This window comes from Notamacropus eugenii, chromosome 6 (genome assembly GCF_028372415.1).
Source record: "Notamacropus eugenii isolate mMacEug1 chromosome 6, mMacEug1.pri_v2, whole genome shotgun sequence".
Taxonomy (NCBI): Eukaryota; Metazoa; Chordata; class Mammalia; order Diprotodontia; family Macropodidae; genus Notamacropus; species Notamacropus eugenii.
Genome location: NC_092877.1, coordinates 277,006,073 through 277,031,596, shown reverse-complemented (window position 1 = coordinate 277,031,596; position 25,524 = coordinate 277,006,073). Strand labels below are relative to the sequence as shown.

General features: G+C 34.7%; 1 pseudogene; it reads left to right on the top strand.

Annotated features, from left to right (window-relative positions):
- Positions 1–25,524, top strand: part of LOC140512352 (ubiquitin carboxyl-terminal hydrolase 16-like) — a 135,560-nt pseudogene that overhangs the window by 89,702 nt on the left and 20,334 nt on the right.

The window sequence follows — 25,524 nt, the reverse complement described above, 5'->3', positions numbered from 1 at the left end:
TATATATATATATATATATATATATATATATACACACACACACATGAAAAGTTAGGCATGCATATGTACATATACATACATGGGATACTGACATGCATGTACGCATGTACACATGAATAAACATTATATGTGTATAGAGATACATATGTCTCTCTCTGTCTCTGTCTTTCTCTCTACACACAAACACACCTACAAACACAAACACACACACATATCCCATAGTGACAAATATAATATGGAAGAGGACCTTTGGGGAGGGAAGTCACATATCAATTTTTTTTCAAAATCTTCTTTCATTCTGTAGATGATGTGGATACCACTTCAGACCAGAACAAAATGGTGAATCATGTTAAAGTGTGATAAATATTGGGAAGGGGAAAAGAGAATATAGATTTATAGCATCTACTATTTTTCAGGTACTTGGCTTTTAGAAATATGACCATATTTCATCTTCACAAAAGCCCTGTTATATGTGCTGTTATTATTCTCATTTGACAGTTGAGGAAACTGAGGCAAACAGAGACTTTCCACCTAGTTGTCTGTGAATAAATAATAACATTAATGTGCCTGATTCAAGTCAACAATATTCAACTAATGTTTTGACTTCATCTAAAAATAGTAACATATCTATGGGATAGAAAATAGTGATATTTATGACAAAATCTAAGGTGCTTGCTTATAAGGTATCATTTCCCCATATACAACTCCCTCTCTCCTCTCACTTTTTAACTCCAGCAAAATCTTTTTTTTACCTTATATACTCTCACCATCTATTGGTATGGTCTGCCTCCCTTTATTCAGCAAGAGTTTGAGACACTCTCATTTTGATAATGAAATCATTATCAGAAACTTTAATCCCACAGTTAATCTGTGAACTAATTGGCATAGTTATTCCCTCCAGTGATGCGGATCCATGCTTGCATAAACTATACAACTCTTGTCCATGTTCAACTGTGAATGTTCATTGAGTCATTGCTCAGTTTCCTGGGACTGGACTTTTCCCTCATATTCTTTTTTTTTGACATCAAGGAGATAAAAATGGTGTATATGATCTTTTTGTCTTTGTTCTCATTATGTGATCAGATTATTATCTTTTTTGTATATTTCTTAGATTCTATGCTTCACTAATCTTGTGTAATTTCTTGTTTTCAAAGTGTTGTCCATGTCTACCATGCTATTCTCCTTTTCCCTCATGGTAATTTTTAAGTTATAGCTTCTGAGAGGTCTTGAACTTCAGTTCTTCAGATACCATTGTGTTCCATGACTTTGTTGTACTAAATATATATATATATATATATATATATATATATATATATATATATATATATATATATATATATATATATATATATATATATATATATACATATATATAGATAGATATAGATATAGATATATAGATATAGATATAGATATAGATATAGATATTCTGTATTTGGTTTGCTGTGATTTCCTTTTCTCAAAGAGATAGTCAAGTTCTTCAGTGTCATGAACTATGTGTCCAACCTTCTTTTAATCATTTCAAATACCTAATGCAGCACTTGACAAACATTAGGTTAAGCAAATGAAATTGATTTGAATGACTCACCACAGGATTTTAAATCTAGTATCTCTGTATTTTTAATGTCATATTTTCTCCTTTTGATGGACATAATGAAAGAAACAAGAAAGAAGATAAGTTCTACATATTTAAAATTTTAAAAGACAGAAAGCTTTGATTTCATTTTATTTAAGATAAAATGAGAAATTAAAAAGCCTAAGAAATAATGATGCTATGTAACACAAATAAAATTTCTAAAGATTATCAACATGAATGTCAATTTAATTATACAAAAATTTCTCTGAGAAATCTTTAAATATTTGTTGTTTTCAAGATAGTGCACTAGAGAAGTATTAAAGATACTCCTCTCAAAAGCATTATAAATCGTTTTCTTCTTTTTATTTTAAAAATGCTTACAAAAAAGCCCTAGGTAGGGTCATTCAGGTTTATCCTATCAAGTTTTAATTTCCTTCTGTATGAAATGAAACATCTCTTCTATCTATAACTGACAAAAAACACATTTCTTGTGCAATTGATTTCTTCTCTTTTTTTGGCTTTTTTTGTTCCTGTTTTTCTTTCTATTATTTAAGTTTCATGTTTCCAATATATAATTTTTACTTTTGTTTTTCTCCTATGATTATTCCTAATTGAGTTATTCTTTTTCTTTTTGTATGAAAATTAGCACATTGCTTCTTTATTTTATTAAGTCTGGCAATTTCCATATTATTTTGCTACATTTTCAGCATGTAAGAAAGTCAAGTGCTAAATAATAGTGAATTATTTTTATTTTAACATAATTAGAAGCAGCGACTTCACATTTAAAATTCTGCAAAGATAGCAAAAAACTAAAGATTCATGGCTTTTGAACATATTGTTTCTTGAAAACCAAACAAGAATCAGTGTAATTCATTTTTCTTTAAAAAAAAACCAAAACATTACAGCTAAGCAGTATAAAAAAAGGATGTTAATAATTGACACCACATATCTTGTTGAATCTTATACACTTATACATTTATATCTTATACACTGAAATATTACATCTTGTTCCCTGAGTAATATCAATGTGAAATTCACAGCACCCTTGACAGCCATTGAATATCGTGGTGTAATTCTGAATTACAAAATAAGATGTACTCACTACATGGAAGACAGAACCAAAACATCGATTCAGACATCCAAAAGCCAAATCCAGCACAGTAACAAAAATCTAAGCATAATAACAATATAGAGAACAGCACCATCCTCAAGTCTTTCCCCCTGCTAGGTTTCCCACAGAACAAGTATCTTAAACAAATCACAAATAGGCTTGCCTTAAAGAAAATGCCCTTCTCACCCTCACAGCCAGCTTAAGGTTTGCCTGCATCCTTCAGTTCTGACTGCTCTCTCATGAATTTCCTTCCAGCTCTACTCTAGCTCTGCCTCTTCCTCTTCCAGTCTTCCTATTCCACCCACTCAGCAAACTCCTCCCACCGCAGGCTCCATGTGACTCAGACTTTCATGTGACTCAGGCAGGTCACATGATCCTATTAATGAATGGGGAAGATTTCCTCACTGAAATCATCATTACAACATGGTAGCCCAATAATTGGATTAGTCTATGAAGGAGGCTGGAAATCATATAACAAGCATGGTACAATCCATTAACAAACTTTCTCTAGGTGTATGACCTAAGGTAAAGGTGCCTTTAGGAATTTTATAGGAAGAGGTCAGATAAAGTATATATGGAGCAAAAAAGTAAAACTACTAATTGGTGGCATCACAAACATGGCAGTACCTGTCTTTCTGTGGGATGTATCTTCATAAAGGGGGTAATAAATATCTTCATGGGGAAATAAGAAAACTTGAAGAAGCTGTGTTCAATTGTAGTACTACTTGAAAAATACATGTATTTACCTCAGTCAAACAATTGTTTACTTCCTTACTCTGGGTCTAAGTGCTTCATTGCATCACATCTTCCCTGAGCCTAGAATAGCATGTGATTCAACTTTAGTTTCTGGGGTACTTTATTGTATAATAGGAACACGGTGTGAAGATGTTACAGTATTTTTTTTTCTGAATGTTACCAATTATTAGTAATAAATAAATAGTTAAATAGAAATGTATAAATAAAAGAGAAGAGCACTTAGACATATCTTTCAAGAATATAAGAAAGATAATGAAAATACATATATGCTTGTCATTTCTTTCTGAAATAAGCCCATTGCAGTTACAATTATAGCATGCAAGCATAAAATTTCATAGTTTGCAAACTGTTTTACTACATTGTCTAATATGACCTTCACAATAATCCTTACAGAGAGGTACTACCATTATTCTCAACTTATAGATGAGAAAACTGTGGCCAACAGAGGTTAAGTAACCTGTCTAGGGAAACATTTTTAGTAAGTAAATAAGACTGGATTTGAATTCAAGTATTCCTGATCAAGTCCAACACAATTCATGATACCATCTAATTGTATGTTTAGCCAAGACAAGCATATATAAGAGGTGCGTAAATGAGCTATAAATGTTCCTTCTTACAATATTAATTAATTCCTCTGATGCATACATATTTGTACATGTATACATATATGTATATATTGCAGGAGTGTGTGTAAAAAATATAGATAGATATAGCTCTATTTCTATCACATATATTAAAGAATTTCCGTGTATTCTTGTGTTCTTGTATTCTTGTATTCAGTGTGTTCTTGTGAAACATATGTATCTATAAGGCTTGATTGAAATAATGTAAAGCATTTTCTTTTTTAAATTTATTTATTTTCAGTTTTCAACAGTCACTTCCATAAATTTTATATATATATATTTTTTATTAAACTTTTAACATTTATTTTCACACAATTTTGGGTTACAAATTTTCTCCCCTTTTTTCCCCCTCCCCCCCCCCAGACCCAAGTTTTCTAATTGCCCCTGTGACCTATCTGCTCTCTCCTCTATCCTCCCTCCCTGCCCTTGTCTCCGTCTTCTCTTTTGTCCTGTAGGGCCGGATAGCTTTCTTGACCCCTTAACCTGTATTTCTTGTTACCCAGATGGCATGCAATCTTACATGGGTTCCAGGTATACATTCTTTTTAAACACATTTTCATGTTAGTCATGTTGCATATAAGAATTAAAATGAATGGGAGAAACCATGAGGAAAAAACAACCCATAACAATAGAGAAAAGAGTCATTCTGCATTCTGACTCTTCTGAAATATTTTAGGTCCTTGAATTTCTGTAAAGGACTAAGTATTATTAGAAACAATCCTCGCATACTATGCCATTTACTGTGCATAACGCATAAACCATAATTTCATGCAGCATCAGTTCACGTAAGCTATTTTAGGTTTTTCTGAAGTCCACCAGTTCATCATTTTTTATACCACAATAGTATTCCATTATCTTCATATACAATAACTTCCTCATACGTTCTCCAATTGATGGGCATCCCTTTGATTTCCAGTTCTTGGACACCATAAAGAGAGCTGCTTTAAACATTTTTTTACATGTTGGGTCCTTTTCTGATTTTTATGATCTCTTTGGGATACAGCAGTAGAAATAGTATTGCTGGGTCAAAGGATATGCACATTTTTATAGTTCTTTGGGCATAGCTTCAAAGTACTCTCCAGAACGGCTGGGTCAGCTGACAGCCCCACCAACAGTGAGTTAGGGTTCCAGTTCTCCCACATCTTCTCAAACATTCATCTTCCTTTTTTTGTCATGTAAGTCAATCTGATAGGTAGGATGTGGTACCTCAGAAATGTTTTGATTGGCATTTCTCTAATAAATAGTGATTTAGAGAATTTTTCTTATGACTATAAATAGCTTCAATTTCTTCCTCTTAAAACTACCTGTTCATATTCTTTTTTTTTTTACCATTTATCAATTTGTGAGTGATATATTCTTGTAAATTTGACTCAATTATCTATTTTGATTATCTATTTTGCTTGTCATAATGCTCTCTATCTCATGAAAATTTCACCATTCTCCACAAATCTGACATATAAACTATTTCTTGCTCCCCTAATTTGTTTATAGTATCAGAATTTATACCTAGATCATGTATCCAGTTGGACTTTATTCTGGTATAGGGTGTCAGATGTTGGTCTGTGACCAGTTTCCACCACACTATTTTTCAGTTTTCTAAGCAATTTTTGTCAAACAGTGAATTCTTATCCCAGAAGCTGGGGTCCTTGGATTTATCTTACACTAGATTGCTATATTCATTGACCGCTGTGTCTTAACTACCTAACATATTCCACCAGTCTACACCTCTGTTTCTTAGCCAGTACCCAAGCAGTTTTGATGATTGCTGCTTTATAATACAACTTGAGATCTGGTAAGGCTAGGCCACCTTCCCTAGCATTTCTTTTCATTAGTTCCCTTGATATTCTGGAGCTTTTGTTCTTCCAGATGAATTTTGCTATTATTTTTTCTAGCTCTAGAAAATAATTATCTGGTACTTTGATTGATATGGCACTGAATAAACAAATTAATTTTGGTAGAAATGTCATTTTTATTATATTAATTCGGCTTACCCACGAGTAACTCATATTTTCTAGTTATTTAAATGCGACTTTATTTGTGTGAAGTGTTTTGCAATTGTGTTCATTGTCCCTGGGTTTCTTTTGGCAGGTAGACTCCCAAATGTTTTATAGAGTCTATCATAACTTTAAATGAAATTTCTCTTCCTGTCTCTTGCTGTTTGGCTTTGTTATTAACATGTGTGCTCAAGTCTCCAACTGCCTTGAACCTGACATCTTAAACTCAATATGCACAAAACTGAATTCAAGATCTTTTTCCCCAAGCTGCTCCACTCAAATCTTGTTTATATTTGTCAAGGGTACCACAATCCTTTTAACTGTGATGATATACTTTATTTCTCACGCTCTCTCATCACTAAACAATCTATTTCCAAGAAATGTAAATTAAATCTTTGCAACATATTTTACATATGATATCGCCCTTTCTTTTCTGATACAGCCACTGCCATAGCACAGGCCCTTATCACCTTATACATGGATTCTTGTAATAGTCTGGTTATCAATCTGTCCACTCCAAACTGTACAATTAAAAATATTCTTAAGTGCAAGCTTTGCCACATCACCCCTCTGCTCAAAAAGCTCCAGTTGCTTTGTATCACTTGGAGTTAGGGAGATTTCTAGTTATCTTGCCACTAGATCCAGATGACTCTTGAGGAGAAAGTGAGGCTGGTACCTTTGTATGGGACTTCCTCATTTAGATGCAATTCACTTGGATGTGATGTCATCACCTCTCTGAGGTCATGGTGCTCTATGAGAATGAAGGATAAACAACAACCTCTATGAGTAGAAATAGGAGCTGCCCCAACTGGAACTGGCCAATTGGACAACACAGATATTCCTTCCTCCCTTCTTTCCTTCCTTCCTTCTTCTTCCTTCTGTCCATGGAGGGTATCATACCCTTACCTGCAGGTGTTCTGATCCAAAGGAATGTCAATTTTGATCTCTAAAACTGTTTTTCTCTTGGAGAGCTCCTTTAACCCAGATCACTCTGGCTCTCATTAATTTGCCAACAATAAGTCCCAGGCCAAGCCCCACTTGGTCACTATTTGCATCCAGATGGGTTCAGAGTGAATGTAAAAAAATCCCCTCCAAAAAAATTTTTTTTCTGTTTTGTCCAGAAACCCTGAGGGTCTTCCCCTATGAGGCTGATTTTTTTTCTTTGACTAGGTAAAGAGGTCATTCTTTGCCTCATTTGTTACCTAGGTTTAATCCTTGAATGGGTATTGCCTTAGTCAGACTGAGACCTGTTAAAGAACTTAGCTTAAAAAGGCCACTGTATCTGGGCCATCTCCAGTTCTCCCGATCTATATCTCACCACAGGACCCAGATGACTTCAGAGGAAAAAGTGAGGCTAGTGACTTTGCACAGTTCTCTCTCACTTAAATCTAATGTAATTTCATATCATGACATCACCTCCCTGATGTCATAGTCATCAACAAGAACAAAGAACAAACAATAAAAATCACTGAGAGTAATAAATTGAATGTTGAACTAGTCTCTAGTTATCTTTCCCCTTTTCTATATATTGTTTAGTCACTTTTCAATCATGTCTAACTCTTTGTGATTCTATTTGGGGTTGTTTCAGCAAAGACAATAGAACTGTTTGTCATTCCTTTCTACATTTTATTTTACAGATGAGGAAATAGAGGCAAATATGGTTAAAAGGCTTGCCTAGAGTCACACAGCTATTATCGACTGTGCCACCTAGCCACCCCATTCAGTCATTACATATTATAGCCCATCATTTATTTTTCTATTCAGTGACAATAGTTTCCTTACTGTTCCTCATACAAGATCCTGTTCTTTTGATTCTGGTCATTTTTATTGACTCTCCTCCTTGAACAGAATATTCTCTCTCCTCATGTTCACTTCGGGGCTTTCATTCTTTCTCTCAAATTCAAGGTAAAATCCTACCTCCCACAGGAAGATTTTCTCAATCCCTCTTTATTCTGGTGACTGCCCTGTATTATTTCCTACTTAGCTTATATGTAACTTGTCTATACAAAGCTAATTATATGCTGTTTCCCTCATCAGATTGTGAGCTCATTGAGGACTTTTTATCATCGAGGACTTTTTATCATCTTTTGTATCCCTAGCACTTGGCATAGAGTTAGGCACATAGTAGGTGCTTAATGGTTATTCTCATGCTTGAGGAGCACCATAATGGCATTACAAATTGAAACTGAAGTGTTGTGTGTCATACTGTGCCTAATCAGACCAAGATGAGCTTAGAAGACTCTAACACAGGTTTGGCACAAATTGTACATATGACAATATGATTTGGAGTTGAAATGTCTCTAAATTTGTGAATCTGATGTTTCTTTTGAGCTACTGTACCTCTGCTCATAGTGATTTCTTTGATGCTGATATTCTATGGCTGGTAGAACTGTGCCACAGTGTCTCCTAGGTCTCACATTTGATTCAAATATCCTTCTGAGAGAACTTGAGAGTGTCCTTGTATTGCTTCCTCTAACCTCTGTATGAGTACTTGCCTTCTGTGAGTTCTCTATATAATAGTATTTTTTGTAAATGTATGTTTGGCATTCCAAGTACATGGTCAGCCTCATCAGAGTTGTGGACTTTGCAGTAGAGTTTACATGCCTGGAAGTTCAGCTCAAGACACACTCTTAGTGTCTAGTATTATACCTTATCTTATCCTGTGATCTTCAAAACCTTCCCAAGACAATTCAAATGGAGAAAATTCAGTTTTCTGATGCAGTGCTAGAAGACTGTCCAGGTTTTTTTGACATATAATAATGAGGCTAGCATAACAGTTCTGTAGACCTACACTTGGGCAGACAATCTATTACTTCTCTCTCACACTTTTATTCAGAACCTTCCAAACACTGAGCTAGATCTGGCAATATATGCATCAACTTCATCATCTATATGTACATCTCTGAGAGGTAAGTGAACTTATCTGTAGTATTCAAAATTTTTCCATTTTCTGTAATTTAGGTTTCTACATATTGATGGTGTGGTGCTGACTGAGGAAACTCTCTGTTTCCTTGTCATTAGTTATTAGATCAAAATTAACACAAGCAGCAAAACATACTCTTACATGTCAGTCTCAGAGGCTGCATTAAGTGCACAATCATATTCAAATAAAAACTTTTACACCAACTCTTCCTCCACTTTAGTCTTGGCTTGTAGACTTTTAAAGTTAAATAATTTACCATCACTGTGATAGCTGAACTTAATGTCATTTTCTCTCTCATTGAAGGCATCCAACAGCATGGATGAAAACATCATGCTACAAAGCATGGAAGCAAGCACACAACACTGCTTCACTTCATTGGTGACTGGGAAAGTGTAAAAGCATGATCCAGTATCTAGAACCAATGGAAGCTTATCCTCATGGAACTAGCATATAATACCGATGAGCTTCTCTGGTTAAATAAGTTTTTTACATGGTCTTTCAGAAACCTTCATAAATGACATTATCTAACGCCTTAGTCAAATTGACAAACATTTTGTACATCTCTCTGTTGTACTCCTGGCATTTCTATTGGATCTGTCAGGCAGCAAACACTATATTAACTGTTCATTGACCCTTTCCAAAGCCACACTGGCTCTCAGGTAGGTGATCATCTTTCAGGTGAAAGGAACAACCTGTTAAAAAGGACTCTGATAAGAATCTTGCCAGCAATGACTAAGAGAGAGATCACCTTGTGACTTTATCAATAAAACATATTTCCCTTTCCAAAATTTTTGTACTTTTTTTTTTTAGTTTTGACCATGGTCTAAAATCTTCACTTGCCATGTAAGCAGGTTAGGGTTAGGTTGGGCAAAATACAAAAATTTTAGAGCACCTTTTCTAGCCCTTTCCTTGTGCCAGGAGTTAAGCAATGTGGTCCTTAAAAATGCTGCTCAACACCCAGGGGGCTGCTGAATCTTAAAGCTGGTCAATGTCAAAGAAACCTTATGTTCTGGGTCACTTGAGTATGTAGAGCTGTGATTATATCTACTGTTGCTGCTTCATCACTTGCCCATTGCCGCAGGATTTTGACATAGGTAAAAATGGTAAAATTATATGGGTGATGTCTATTGACTCACATATAAACTGTTAGGGAGTTACTAAGTTAGGGAGAATTGCACAAAATTGTCAGCCTCAATAGCTCTTCCAGATTCATTGAAGTCCAGTGGCAAGACAAAAGTCAAGATATCTAGTAATGGCTTGGGATGACTTTGATGTCTAATCTAGCTTTAAGTACTCCACAGGGCCTGTTTCAGTCACTTTCATGGCTGTTGGAACACTTTCTTCTCATTTGCTCATTCCACCATGGGAATAGACATGCATGGGATAGACACCCTCCACTATCTACTCACTGATGGATTTGAGGCCCTTCGATTACCCTCAGATTGGTTTAGCTCATCCACCAAAATTGTTTACTGAGGTGTAGCTGCTACATATGCTATACCTTTTTGGAGCCACAGGTGAGGGACAAATAACTGGTTGGATATTAAAAGTAGAAAGTAACCCTGAAAAGAGTTTTACAGCCCTCAGACTGAAAACCCTGAATACAAACACACACACATAGACACACACACACACACATATATATATGTATATATGTATATATGTATATAGGGGCAGCTAGGTGGTGGATACAGTATCAGTGCAGGAGTCAGGAGGACCTGAGTTCAAATCTCACCTCAGACACTTGACACTCACTAGCTCTGTGACCTTGGACAAGTCATTTAACCCCAGTTGCCTCATCCTGGGTCATTTCCAGTCATCCTGATGAATATCTGGTCACTGAATTCAGAAGTCTCTGGAGGAGAAGTAAGGCTGCTGACCTACATAGCCCTTCCTCACTCAAAACAAAGTCAAGTGTAAGTCATGTCATTATTTCTCTGATGGCATCTTCTTCGGTAACTAAGGATGAACACACACACACGTATATATATGTGCATGTATATATATATATATATATATACATATGCATATATATATATATACAATATATGTATATATACATCCATATATATATACACACATACATATTTATACATATGCATATATGTATATGTATACATATATGTGTATGCGTGTGTTTAGATAGATAGATGATAGATAGATAGATAGATATAGATAGACAGATAGATATACCCTGAATGTTTAATAAATGTTTATTGACTGAATGAAACTGGCTAAAGGAAGAACATGGACAAGCAAAGAAAAAAGCTATTATAGATGAGCTTCATAACAATTACTGGAGAGACTGTCTGCATTGAATAGATCACAAAAATTATAAGTATTTTAGGTTTTCCCAATTCTAGAAGACATAACTTAGCCTTTATTTATCTAGAAAGGTCAATATCTTCCCCATCATAAAATAAAGCAGATTTCAAGGATAGAAAACAGATCAATGGCAAAGAAGATTTATTGGGCCATGACAAACATTGACAATTAAGTAATTACTGTAGACTTTATCTAACATTGTCAAGTTAAGTACATTTAATCATGAATTTATTCAATTGGAATATATGAATGATATTCTTACATGACATCATTACAGTACTTTTAGGTTCTGGAATCCCATAGGTGTAAGGTAGCAGAAGTAACTTCCTGATTATTTCATCAAATTATCCTTAAAATTAATCAAATTGTTGATGGTCTGATCCTGAGTCTTTTCAGACAGCTAAGTTGATCCTTTGTCAAAAGATCCGTTGTGGTTGCCAATCTAATACTCCAGTTTTTGAGATTGGCATGACTTTCAGGGCTTGCTCATTAGTTCTATACTCTGAAAATCCAGGGCTGCATCCATGTCACAATGGGATATTACTGACTCTTTAAGGTACACTATGGTATGTTAATGCATAACTTAGAAAACTGAGTCATTAAGGGTCTAAATGTTACATAATTTGGATATTTGTGTCTTTGCAGTATGTAAAATATTAATTTTTTTTTCAAAGGAGCAAGCAGTTGCATTTTTTCAGCCATAAGAACTCACAATGTCTAGATTTTTTTTGGATCCAGCAGGGCAAAAGGATCATCAACTTCTGGTTCTGACTTCAAGGATCTGTTTTTGGTCTAGGGATATTTTGCATTTTTGTCTGTCTTAGATAAGAGTGTAGAAAGTATACTTATCTAAATGTCATAATGTCACTATGACATAAGGAATGTTTATTATACTTTACAGGCTCTAAAAGATCTTGATATACTAGAACACTGAATGCAGTTTATACATTAAGATAAGTTTCCCTAGAGATAAGTGTCAAGTCTCAACAAAAAATCATCATTATAAAGAGAAGATGGCATAGGCATGGGTAGATAACAGTTTGTCTAAAATGAAAGAAGGGAAGATGGTGGAGTAAAAACAGGGGTTTCCAAGAGCTCTCCCAAGCCCTGCCAAATACCTATACAAAATGACTCTGAACAAATTCTAGGGAAGCAGAACCCACCAAAACACAGTGAAACAAATCTTCAGCCCAAGACAACCTGGAAGGTTGACAGAAAGTGTCTGTTGCACCAAGTTGAGAGAGGAGCACAGTCCTGGGCTGCACCAGCACAGACAGGATCCCAGCAAACCTGTCACAAGCCTCAGGGGACTGGATCACTGGCAGTGTGGTTATTTTCAGACTTCTCAACCCACATACACCAAAGACAACTTAGAAGGTCAGTAGGAAAGAGCTGTCAGACTGATGAGGGAGGAGTGTGGACCAGCCCTGGCCCCAGCCCAACTCTGAGGCAGCAGCTGAAACAACTGCCATGGCTACTTCTAGAGCTCTCACCCCACAGGCAGTAAGGGAATGAGCAATGGATCTGAAGGAAAGTACAGGTGTCTCCTTGCTGGCACTGAGGCAAGAATCTGTTGCTTTTCCCATGCTTGGATCTAGGTAGCAGTCCTAGGGCAAGGAGAAGCACTGCCATAGCAGAGCTTGTGGCAGTAATGGAGAGGGAACCCTCCTAACAGTTCCAAGGCAGAAAAGACTGCTTGCTTTCGCTCACTGACCAGAGCACAGGCCAGCACAGGAGTAGCTGCCTCTCCTTAGATTATAACACCTTCGGAGAACTGAAAATTTACAGGGCCCTAAAACTATATCTGACAATACTTGCACAAAACCTCTGAAGCTTGAGGCAGTACACCTTCAATACTGAAAGCAGAGCTCTATCTTAACAAAGAGTTAAAAAGTCAAGAAAGAGGCTGGGAAAATGAGAAACAAAGGAAAAAAACAGACCTCAGACTATAGAATCTTACTTGGCAACAAGGAAGATTGAAACATATACTCAAAAGACAACAAAGTCAAAACTCCTATATCCAAAGCCTCTGAAAAAACATGAATTGGTCCCAGGCCCTGAAAGAGATCTAAAAGGGTTTTCTAAATCAAGTAATAAAGGCAGAGGAAAAATTGGGAAGAGAAATTAGAGTGATGCAAGAAAATCATGAAAAATGAGTCAACAGCTTGCTAAAGGAGACCCAAAAAGATGCTGGAGAAAATAGCACTTTAAAAAAATAGACTTAGTGGTGCAGTGAATACAGCATCAGCCCTGGAGTCAGGAGGACCTGAGTTCAAATGTGGCCTCAGACACCTGATATTTACTAGCTGTGTGACCTGGAGAAAGTCATTTAACTCCTGATTGTTTTGCTTACCCCTTCAAAAAAAAAAAAAAAGATTAGACAAAATGGCATATAAGGTTCAAAAAGCCAATGAGGAGAAGAATCCCTTAAAAGCTAGATTAGGCCAAATGGAAAAGAAGGTCCAAAAGATCACTGAAGAAAATAAGTCCTTAAAAGTTTGAGTGGAACAAATGGAAGCTAAAGAATTTATGAAAAATCAAGAAATTATTAAACAGAACCAAAAGAATAAAAAAATGAAAGAGAATATGAAATATCTTATTGGAAAAACAACTGACCTGGAAAATAATCCAGCAGAGATAATTTAAAAATTATTGAACTACCTAAAAGCTATGATTAAAAAAAAAGAGCTTAGATTTCATCTATTAAGAAATTATCAAGGAAAATTATCATGATATTCTGAAACCACAGGGTAAAATAGGATTTGAAAAAAAAAAGCCATGAAATGACTACCTTCTGAAAGAAATTCTAAAAGGAAAACTCTCAGGAATACTATAACCAAATTCCAGAGTTTCCAGGTAGAGGAGAAAATATCACAGGCAGTCAGAAAGAATCAATTCAAAGACTGTGGAAATGCAATCAGGATAACCCGAGATTTAGCATCTTCTAATATTAAAGGTTTAGAATATGATATTCTGGAAGTCAAAGGAGCCAGGATTAAAACCAAGAATCACCTACTCACCAAAACTGAGCATAATCAATGAGGGGAAAATTGACATTCAATGATACAGAGGAATTTAACACATTTTTGAGAAAAAAAGAGAGCTAAATAGAAAATTTGACTTTCAAATACAAGATTCAAGAGAAGCATGAAATGTAAACAAGAAAGAGAAATCATAATGAACTTATTGAAGTTAAACTGTTTATACTCCTTCATGGAAAGATGATATTTGCAACTAATGAGACCTTTCTAATTATTAGGGTAGTTGGAGGGAATATATACAGACAGAGGGCACAGGGTGAGTCGAATATAAAGGAATTATATGCAAAAAACAAAACAAAGAGGTGGGAGAGGAATGTACTTGAAGAAGGAGAAAAGATGAGGTAAAGTGGGGTAAATTATCTTACATAAAAGAGGCAAGAATTAGTTTTTACAATGGAGGGGAAGAGGGTGAAGATGAAGGGAAGCGAGTGAATCTTATTCTCATTTAATTTGGCTTAAGGAGAGATAATATACACACTCAGTTGGATATGGCAAACTATCTTACCCTACAGGAAAGTAGAGGGGAAGGTCATAAGACAGGAAGGTTGATAGAAGAGACGGCACATTGGGGGAGGTGGCAATCAGAATCAAACACTTCTGATGAGAGACAGGGTACAAGAAAACATGAGTAGTATGGAAGTGTTTTATATGACTACACTCGTATAACCTGTATCAAATTTCTTGCCTTCTTAATAAGTGCAGGTAAGGAGGGAGAGAGAAAGGGTGAGAATTTGGAACTCAAAATTATAAAAACAAATGTTAAAAATGATTTTTGCATGTAGCAGGGAAATAAAATAAATAGGCATTATGGTGTAGAAATCCACCTTACCTTATAGGAAAGTAGAAGGAAAAAGGGATAAGAGAAGTGGTGATAGAAGGAAGGACAGAATGAAGAGGGATGGAAAGAAGAGAGGGCTGGAGGAAAAGAACAGAGAGAAATAAAGTTAGCAATAGTAAAAATTGAAGCAAGCTTCTCTGATAAAGTCCTCATTTCTCTAACATATAGAGAATTGCATCAAATTTATGTAAAAAACTAGATCCATTGTCCAATTGATAAATGATCAAAAGATATAATCAGTTTTCAGATAAAGTAATTAAAGCTATGTATAAGCATATAAAAATTTTTCTAACTCACTATTGATTGGAGAAATTCAAGTTGAAACAATTCTGAGGTACCATCTCATTCCTATCAGATTAGATAACAGGATAGAAAAGTAAATGACAAATGTTGAAGAGGATATGGGAAAAATGTGACATTAAGGTACTTTTGTCAAAGTTGTGAATTTATTAAGTCATTCTATGGAGCAATTTGGAACTATGCCCAAAGGACTATAAAACCATATATTGCCTTTCACATAGCAGTACCACTAGGTCTGTGTTCCAAAAGAGCTAAAAAACAAAAAGAAAAAGGGCTTATATGTACAAAAAAACATTTATACCAGATCTTTCTGGGGGTGAAGAATTAGAAATTGAGGGGATGCACATCAATTCTGGAATAGCTGAATCATTTGTCATATATAATTGTGATGAAATACTGCTGTACTAGAGGAAATGATGAGCAGGATACTCTCAGAAAAACCTAGAATGACTTACATGGCTTGATGCAAAGTGAAATGTAATGGGTACAAAGCAACAGAAATATTGTAGAATGATCAGCTGTGAGTGACTTAGTTATTCTCAGAAGACTTGGGGTGAAAAATGTTGTCCATCCTCAGAGAAAGAACTCATGGTGTCTGAATACAGATTAAAGCAGCTCCAAACACTGATGCCAAAATAAAAGATTAAAGCAACTTTTTTCACTTTTATTTTTTCTTAAGGCCCTTTTAAATCTATTTTCTTTCACAACATGATGATTATGGATATATTTTGCATGATGACACACATATAACCTATATGTAATTGTTTGCATTCTCAGGGAGAGGAGAAAGTGAAGAGGGAAGAAAGGAGAGAATTTGGAATTCAAAGTTTTAAAAAAGAAATGTTAAAAATTGTTTACATGTAGTAGGGTAAAATTAAATACAAAAAAATAAAAGAATAATAAAATGAGGGAGGGGATTTAGAGAGCTGTGAGATCAAAATGAGTTAATTTCATTTTTATTTTCAAAGTGTAATTAAAGAACTGACAATCCTTTTTATACTCTGCCTTCTTCAGATGTTACCTGGAATATTATATTCATGATTTAGCACAACAATTTAAGAAAGATATTAACAAACTAGAGTACATCTAGAAAAGAGCAACAGGTGTGTTAGAGAACATTAGTCTATAGGAAATTTGAGCATGGAAAAGAAAGTACTTAGGTTTATTGTGGGAGTGGGGAGAATGTGGAAAGGCATGATAGTTGTATTTAAGCATTTGTAGGCTATGATATGGAAAAGGAATTAGAATTAGTTTGTTTAGTCCGTAAGTGTAGAAGCAGAAGCAATAGTTGAAAGTTGCAAAGAGGTTCAACTAGGCTAGCCATTGAACTGATAGGCCATACAAATTACTTCATTTACTGATTCAATGTACTACAGTGGAAAGAGGACTGGATATGTAGTTAGAAGACTTACTTTTGCAAATTGTGGGTCTTCTTTTTAATCTAACCTAGAGCCTCTCTATCACTCCATTTGCTTATCTCTGAACTGATAAGATTAAACTCAAACTCTAAGGTTTTCTTGAGTACTAACAGTTTGGAATTTAACTCAAAGCTGGACATAGAAATAGAGATGTGTATTTATAGCTATAGAGATAGAAGCATAGACATAGAGACACACACATATATATGTGTGTATATATATATATATACATATATACCTATATATGTATATAGTGCATGTTTACTGTAAAGTTGTGCTGCAAAAAGTCAGAAATGACTGTATACCCTATTTTTAAAGAACATTTAATTGATTAACATCTCTGCCATGTCTCCAAAGATAACAAAACTCTCCAGCGTATAAGAATAATCCTCTAGTCCGAAGATTTGAAATTGTGTTTTAGAACCCTAACTCTAAAAAGAAGTAGACCATTAAAACAGAAACTTTCCTGCTAATGTATTCAAAGCACTTTTCAGGAAAACAGATTTGTCAATGAAAAGCCATCTCAGTACTATGATGGTCTCTCAAGTAGGATGATAAACAACAGTGTATCCTGAAGTCATTTCAAATCATGATATTTGGGTTTTAAAATTGGGAATATAACTAACTAATATTTAGAAGTTGGAATGTTAATTTTTCTTTGAATAATTGATTACTTGGAAGATTATGGAGTTTAGGGAGAATACACTATGAATTCTTCTGTTTCCTAGTGCTGTGCTAAACTCATCATGGGCTTGATTCAATTTAATGTTTATCAACATGAGAGAGAAGGGTAGAGAGATGAGAAAAATGATTCATTTAAAGTGAGAGGGGGGTGGGAACCTGTGACCTTGAGGCCACAAATGGCCCTCTAAGTCCTTACATGTGGCCCTTTGACTGAATCCAAACTTCAAAGAACAAATTCCCTTAATAAAAGAATTTGTTCTGTAAAACCTGGACTTAGGCAAAAGGCCACACCAAAGGACCTAGAAGACCACATGCCTAGGCTGCCAGTTCCCCACTCCTGATCTAGACATTTTTTAATTAGTTTCTCTAAACTTGTTTTTCTTTAAATTTCAAAGAATTTGTCAATTGCTTGTGCTAAATAATAATAAGTTGGCAATGTGATATTTTAAGCCACAGTTACCCATTAATATTCTGTAATAAGTTGTGTATGTGCTTCATGAAGATTTATTCAGAGATGGTTTAAAAAATAAGGAAAGTTGATACTAAATTCATACCTGGCTTCCAAATGAGGTGAGTCACTTTGAATTTACTTATTACTTGTGTATTTCAGTTGTGAAAAATGGTAAAATGTCTTTGAAGTCCCCAGCATCTGGATAAAAATAAAAAAGATGACTTGACCTTGAAGATGATGAGTTGCTTTCCCCTGGTGTCTCTATGGTATTCCATCTGCTTGCTTGTACACAGCATGATATTGCCAACAGAGGGAGCTACAGACAGAAGAAAAATGAGTTGGGTTTTGTTTAGGAGTATAATTTGGCTAAATTGACAATATATTATATCTTAATGGCCCCTCAGAGTGAATCTAATTGATGATCCAACTTGAATATTCTCTTTGTATTGGATCAGAGGCAGACTGGGTGGTTAATTTTGCTTTCCTGCTGCTAATAGAGAAACTGCCATCTGGAGAAGATTTCAGCTACCAGGATATTCTCCATTGTTAGAACTTCTGTGGAGAACCTTAGAAGTTTCTGATGAGCTAAGAGAAAAAGAGAAAGCACTTACATTTGTACAGTGTAAGAAGATTTTAGTACACAAGAACACCAGAAACATTTTTTCCACCTATTAAAATTGAAGACAGTATTTCCTATACATTTAAAGATATCTGATTTTTAGGACTATATTTTCATAATAAAACAAAATGTTCCATTGAAAGTAATTGTAGACAATATAAAATATTTGGGAGTCTATTTGCTAAGACAAACCCAGGACCTATATGAACCCAACTAAAAACACTGTTCGCACAAATAAAGTGAAGCACAAGTAATTGGAAAAAGTATCAGATGCTCATGGGTAAGCCAAGCTAATAAAATGAAAATGACAATCCTACCCTAAATTAATTAATATATTTAGTGTCATAACCGTCAAACTACCTAAAATATTTTATAGAGTTAGAAAAATAATAGCAAAATTTATCTGGAAGAGCAAAAGTTCCAGAATATCAAAGGAAATAATAAAAAGAAATGCAAGGGAAGGTGACCTACCCTTGCCTGATCTAAAACTGTATTTTAAAGCAGGATTCATTAAAACTACTTGGTACTGGCTAAGGAAAAGAGTGTTGGATCAGTGCAATAGGTTAGGTACTCAAGACACTGTGGTCAATGACTATAGTATTCTACTGTTTGATAAACACAAGGACTCTAATTTCTGGGATAAGAATTCATTATTTAACAAAAATTGTTGGAAAAATTAAAAAATAATATGGCAGAAACTAGGTATAGGACAACATATTACACAGTATACCAAGCTAAGGTCAAAATTGGTCCAAGATTCAGACATATAAATGGAGACACTATAAGCAAATTAGGAGAGCAAGGAATAATTTACCTGTCAGATATATATGGAAAAGAGAAGAATTTATGACCAAACAAGAGAGAGACCATTATAAAATGCAAAATGGTTAATTTTGATTGCATTAAATTGAAAAGTTTTGCACAAAGAAAGCCAATGTGAACAAGATTACAAGGCAAGCAGAAAGCTGGGAAAAAGTTGTTACAGTTGATTTTTTACAGCCTAATAAAGGCCTCATTTCTAAAATATATAGAGAAGTGAATAAAATTTGTAAGAATACAAGTAATTCCCCAATTGATAAATGCTCAAAGGATATGAATAGGCAGTTTTTAGATGGAGAAATTAAAACTATCTATAATCATATAAAAAAAAAATCTCTAAATCACTATTGATTAGAGAAATTAAAATAAAAACTCTGAGGTACCACATCACGCCTATCAGATTGGCTAACATGACAAAAATGAAAATGATAAATATTGGAGAAAATGTGTGAAAATTGGAATGTTAATGCATTGTTGATGGAGTGGTGACCTGATCCAACCATTCTGGTGAGCATTTGGAATTACACCCAAAGAGCTATAAAACTGTGTATACCCTTTGTCCCAACAAAACCACATCTAGTTCTGTCTCCCAAAGACATCATAGAAAAGGGGAAAGGACCCCTATGTACAGAAGTATTTATAGCAACTCTTTTTATGGTGGCCAAGAACTGGAAATTGAGGGGATGCCCATCAATTGGAGAATGACTGAACAAGTTGTGTTAAATGAATGCAATGGAACACTATTGTGCCGTAAGAAATGATGAGCAGTCATATTTCAGAAAATCCTGGAAAGACTTATATGATTTGAAGCTGAGTGAAATGATCAGGACCAGTAAGGGTAGCATACCTTAATAGACTTAACTCTTCTCTGCAATACCATGATCTAAGACAACTCCAAAAGACTTATGATGGAAAATTTTATTCACATGTAGAGAAAGAACTATAGAGTCTGAAAGCAGATCCAAGCATACTATTCTCTCTCTCTCTCTCTCTCTCTCTCTCTCTCTCTCTCTCTCTCTCTCTCTCATTCTAATTCTTCTTTACAACATAACTAATGTGGAAATTAGCTAATACGATTGTGCATGTATGGCATATATCAGATTGCATGCTGTCCTAGGGAGGGGAGGGTGGAGGAACAGAGAAAATTTAGAACTCAAAATCTTATAGAACTACATGGTGAAAACTAAAAACAAATAAATAAAATTTAAAAAATACAAAAACTGAAGCAGAAATCACATTAAAAAACAATAATTGAATCATAATACTCCCTTTGAGGCTACTTTCTGTAAATTTCACTTATTCTAGGGGGTTGAATCCAAAGAGCAACAACTTCTACTTTTGATTTTGGAGTAATTCTATATGTTTACATTAACGCAGTCACTCACACTTCCCCACTGGTGAACTCCCATTAAAAATCAATTGACTTTTGGTAAGGGCACTTTCTAACATAGTTTAGTAAAATATAAATACTCCTCTTAAAGGCCTGGAGCACATTCTTCCTCCAATACATACTGATCCATGAGGGGAGTGGGTTCAGACTTAGAAAATAAAGGTAATGAAGTAACTAGGTGATGAACATGTGGCAAAGCAATAAGTCACAACTTCTGATTTTAGAAGTCCTTTCTCCTCTTGTAAAATCCACATACAGTCATCCATGGTTTCAACTCTGATGAGTAGTCTCCTCAGATGAACTCTCAAGATCTGTAATGTTTTCAAGACCACAATTAGCACCTCCCTCTTTCCTAAGAGGTCATCATTCCTGAAGCTGCCTACTGCCTTAGGTGCCTTTTTCTGTTTTTGTGCATGTCTAGCTTCCTAGTATGTGCCTGTGATTCCAAATACACATTGTCTCCCACTTGGCTAATAGTTCTTATAACAAGGAGATTGTTGGGAGGAGGATATGAGGTTCTCTTCCATCGACTTGCTGTCCTGTGCCACAAGCAAATAGATCTATTTTGCTAAATCATACCCAAGAATAAAATCCTCATCTCTATTATTAGAATCCTAAAACTTTGCATTATTAAGCTGCTGAACTGCCTAGATGTTCTTATGCATAGGCTCAAGAGATGTGCCTGATTCTCAGTCAATAAAACAATGAAAAAAATCGCATATTGTGCCCTTTGCATTTATCCAATGACCAAAATACTACAGTCCTCTCAGATTAAGGAGTTTTGCATATATTCTGGTGGCATTGTAAGACAATTATTTAAAATTTACTTTACATTATGTGATTATGCTCCTGGACCATTTATTTATTGATTCTATAACTGTATTAATTGAGATGGAGAGTGAAGTCCCTTTCTTACCTTGACTATATTCTGAGCCCTACATCCCCTCCCTTCTAAAGGTATCTCATTTAGTTTGCAATAATAGAAATGAATGAACCCTCCCTTAAGGATTAAATGATTTGGGTTTTATAAATAGGGGCTATTATTATAATTAGACAATTTCTTCCATCATAGAATGACATTTTTTTTTTCAATGAGCATAGGACTTTTTCAGTTATTGTTTGCCTAAATAGGTGAGACATATAACCATGGATTGAAGATCTCCTATGCATTTATCATACTCCCACTTGTAATTATTTTTGTGTGTGATCACTTATCCCATCTATCTACTGTGTAACATCCTTGAGTAAAAGGACTGTCATTTTTCTTCTTTACATCCGTATCATCTAATTCGGGTGAACTACGCACAGTAGCTTCTTAATAACTATTTCCTAAATATCATTGAATATTTGAATGGCAAAGGGTATCAGCAGTTTCTTGCTCTTATCTCTGTGCAGTATTGCATGTAGTAATATTGTACTAACTGAGACCTAGTTATCAGTATGGGCCACATGAAAATATAAATAAAAGAAAGAGATATAACTAACTACAGCCTCTCACATTCTCAAATTAAATACGATCTCTAAATGTTCTCGTTTTCTTCTGGCCTTATCTCTGTCCAGCAAAGAATATTTTCATGTACCACAAAATGCATGAAAATGACATCACAAATAAAGAAGGATAAAATGAATAGAGTTCATCAAAAGTTCCTAAGTCTAAAAAAGGTACTAAATTGAATAAAACAACTGGCCTCCACCTATTTATTCACCAGAACAATTGGCAATGCTATGTCAGAAATGCATCTACAGAAAGCTTGCTAGTTCCACTAAAACCTCTGAAGTGCCAGTTTTCCAAATTTAGTGACTTTTACGCCTCTGGATGCAAGGAATCTAAACCAATAATTAAAGCATTATTTTACCTGATCCAAACAAATCCTGATGATTGCCTGGTAAATGAACTCAGAGTACATAAAGCACATACTCGTCCTCTAATGTTATGTGGTTGCAAGTTCCAATTAAATGCTACCAATGTACAACATCTACTGGTAAGAGACTGATAGACAGTAATATTAGTTTTGATGAATAAGCTTCAGCACTCCCCCCCAGACCACCCAATGTTCTATTAGTATTTTCTTCTAATATCCTCACAATTGCTGACTTAGAAGGAAATATTTTTCAATCGTTGTGTTCTTATCATTTGATTACTTCATATAGTTCCAGTTTCTTGGGTTGACCAATTTTGTTACTCCAGTAACATGGTTAAATTGGGATAATCAGTCAAACAAAAAAGACTGAGAATTAATCTGTTTCTGACCTATTGGTCCATTTTACTCGTTCCTTTTCTACTTAGAAAGATGAAGGAATGAAAATATACTTCTTGACTAATTGGTAACAATGCACCTCTTATGAGAAAGTAATTATTGAAATCTAATTGTCCCCTTTTAGGAATTCCTTCTCTGATTCACATGGCACTCAATTCTAAAAGTATTCTCATTAATTTTTTCTTACATATTAGCTTATACATATGCATGACTAAAAAATAAAAATATATAAAGCCTTCCTTGTCATGTAGCCAAACTGAAACTAGGAACTAGAGAACAATTTGTTCTTTCGGTACTGATGAAATGACAAGAGAACTAGAGGAAGATACCATTTTGGAAGACGAACTATTTTTGGATCATGCCGACAAGGACTATAAATGGCATTTATGAATGAATTGGGATCTATGTTATAGAGAGTATCCACATTTATGAGATCATAGATCCATTGACATATCAACGTAAGAATTTGCTGTACTTATTTTCCAGAAAAATTTTTATTTTTTAATTTTTAATTTTTTAAAAAAAATTAAATTAAATTAAAAATTTTTAATTTTTTTTTTGTAATTTCATTCATTATCTCATCATATAGTGGATATCCAAAACAGGTCAACCAGAAGAGTGAAAGGCAAAAACTTCAGAAGTATTGAATGAATAAATGTTCAATTTTTAGCATAGAAAAAAGAACATTTAGGAAGGATAGAATACCTGCCTTCAATTATTTGAGGTGTTCTGTAGAAGATGACATGATTTGTTCCATTTGGCCCCATAGTGTAGAAACAGGAGCAAAGGTTGAAAGTTAATCTGGAGGGATATTTAAGTTTGATGTCAGGAAGTTCTTTTTTTTTTAATTTTATGACATTTTATTTGAAAGTAATAGTAATAAAAATATTATGGAATTGAACTGAAAAAGATCTTAGTGTTTATATATTCCAAATCTTTTGTCAATGAAACACTTGTGTCTAAGAGAGATTTATATATCAATAAAAAGTAACATAAAAGCAACCAGTATTAAAAACCCAATCTTTTGACTCAAAATACAGAATTTTTTCCACAGTTCTTTCCAGCTGTATACATTAATTTGCCTAGATTCAATTATGAATTAGAGCACAGTTTTCAGTAAACAAAAATATATGTACTTTTATTGTTTTCTGTTTCCTAAATTCACTGTGTTCCACTGTGTTTTTATGCCAAACCAGCTCTAATTAAGCTTATTCTACATTTTCAAACTGATTTCATTCTTTCTGTACTTGTTCTAGGTATGCATATTCAAACTCACCCCTAAACAATTTTGTCTGTAGGCTCAGCAGCTTAGATCTGTTTGTGATTGAAAGTTTCAAAGGTAAGTATGAAACTGCTTAGGTGTTTTTAACCTATCCAGCTTATGTTTAATAAGCATGACTGCTGGTGAGTATGTCCAGTCCTTGCTGTTCAGTTGTTTTGGTCATGTCTGACTGTGATTCCATTTTGTTTTATTTTTTTAAATTAATTTACATATTTTTGGTTTTCAACATTCACTTCCGTAAGTTTTCAATTTTCTCCCCTTCCTTCCCTGCTCCCCTCCCCAAGACAGCATGTAATCTAATATAGGCCTGATATATACATTCCCATTAAACATATTTTCACATCAGTCATGTTGTATAGAAGAATTAGAAAGAAGGACAGAACCATGAGAAAGAAAGACAAAACAGAGCAAAACAAAATAGTCTGCTTTGCTCTGCATTCAGACTCTCTGGATGTGGATGGTATTTTCCATTATGAGTTCTTAGCAGTTGTTTTAGGTCCTTGCATTGCTGAGAAGGGCTAAGTCTGTCAGTCACTCCTCCCACACTATGACTGTTACTGTGTACAATGTTCTCCCGGTTCTGCTCATTTCATTCAGCATCAGTTCATGTAAGTCTTTCCAGGTTTTTCTGAAGTCTGCCTGTTCATTATTCCTTATAGCACAATAGTATTCCATTATATTCATGAATAACACGTTTGAGAGGCTCCAAAGAAAAGTTTGAAGGAAAAGAGGTATTAGACTGACTACCAAACTGAAAGTTACAGAGCTGTTGTGCTGACCTCATTGTTGTATGCCTGTGAAACATGGACAGTCTACCAGAGTCATGCCAGAAAACTGAATTGCTTCCATTTGAACTGTCTTAGAAAAATTCTGAAGTTCAACTGGCAGGATAAGATACCAGATATTGAAGTCCTTGCCAGGTTTTCAAACTATGCTGCAGAGAGCGCAACTCCAATGGGCTTCCCACATTGTTCGAATGCAAAATTTATGCCTACCAAAAGAGACTATTTTATGGAGAACTCACATGGTGCAGGATCACATGGTGGTCAGAAGAAGTGATTCAAGGACACTCTCAAGGTCTCTCTCAAGAACTTTGGATTTGACTGTGCAATGTGG